Here is a 1,711-nt window from a genome sequence, read left to right on the forward strand (position 1 = left end):
AGAAGGTGTGGCCCCTGCACCACGCCTTACGCTGATGTGGCGTCATGTGTGGTAAGGCACGGCCCATGAACCGCGCCTTATGCTGACATGGCGACACGCTGGGTAAGGCGCGGTGCATGGGCCGCGCCTTTGCTTTAATTCTGGCAAGCGTCAGAAAGGCGCGGTGCATGGGTCGTGCCTTGTATAATTGCACCCGCACTTATCGGCTTTAAAGCCTCTCCTCTTGGCTATAAATACCCCTCCCCCGTAAACTCTCTCACAACTTTCTCTCAACCGAAAAAACTAGTACAATAATCCTCTCAACCAGTAAATAACACCCAACAATCCTGTTATATTTGATTCAAAAGTTCGTTCGATATTTCTTTATAAGGTAATTTTTTTATAATATTTTTTATAATTATATATGATTATTTGAAAAAAAATATTGTACTAATTGTTTTTAATTAATTTTTGTGGTTGTAAAATTGGAAAGCGGGAGCATACATCGAAATATTTTTGCCGATAAGGTAATAATATAAAATTATATTATTTAAATTATTTACATTTTTATGTAAAAAAATTTATTTTCTTATATTTTAATTCATATATTATTTATTTAATTAAGCTTGTTTCAGGTTTATTTTTTGCAGATATAAGATTGTTTCACTTTCAAACTCTAAGAATGGCGAGCGAATTTTAGCTATTGTTTATTATGATGGGGAAATTTGGGAAGATGAAACTGTCGTTGTTTTCGTATCAAATCATTATGTTAAAATATCCTTCAAGAGAAACATAACTCTTGAGGAGCTGATAACGAAGATTTCAAGGAAGGTTCATGTTGGAAGTACTAGAAGAATGTCGTCGCTTCAGTACAGATTTCCAACATCATTGTTGTCATTAACTTATACAGCATTCGAACTATCGAACAATGATGATGTTGAAATGATGGTTGATTTTCAAAATAATTATTCAGACGCCTTTACGGAGATGTATGCAAAGTTTGTTGAAGTGCGTGCTGTTCGGGGTCTGTCATTAAGCTCCCACTATGGGCTAGCTTAACAAGCTGATCAAGTTGATAGCGCGACTACATTAATTTATAATGATTTTAATGTCATAATGGGAAATACGCATCATGGTGTCATCCCATCAACTTCAATAGGGAGACATTAATCAGAAAATCTTTATGATATCTACCGAGATGGGTCCACGAATAATCCGTATGGAAACATCGCGTCCAGTTCAAAGGGAAGGCATTCATCTGCCAATTTTTTTGACCTTAATATGGAGATGCCCTTAACGCAATAATCTGTGCAGTTTTCATTTAACACGATGGCTTCAAGCTCCAGAGGGAGGGATTCGACTAGGAGCTTTTTCGATCTTCATGTCGATATGCCTTCTAGTTCAAGGGGAAGGCATGCAATTAGTAGGTTCTTCGACCTAAATGTGGAGAGTATGGAGGAACCATCATCTCAACCAGAAAAACCACTTCATGAGCCATGTGCGGATGGTGCGGAGATTGGACTATTCATTCACCCAGAATCATCGCAGTTCAACTCCGATGATGATGATGATATAGATGAAGTTCCCTTAAATGTGACACAAACTGAACTTCTAGCACACATGTATGAAGCTGACTATGGTGCAATGTACGGGTCAGAATTTTCGGATATACCTCATCTCATTGGCTATGGATTTTACTCATCAATAAATAATGGTGAGTTATCTTTAGGCA

This window comes from Hibiscus syriacus, unplaced genomic scaffold, assembly GCF_006381635.1.
Source record: "Hibiscus syriacus cultivar Baekdansim isolate YM2019G1 unplaced genomic scaffold, ASM638163v2 tig00110943_pilon, whole genome shotgun sequence".
NCBI classification, from domain to species: Eukaryota; Viridiplantae; Streptophyta; class Magnoliopsida; order Malvales; family Malvaceae; genus Hibiscus; species Hibiscus syriacus.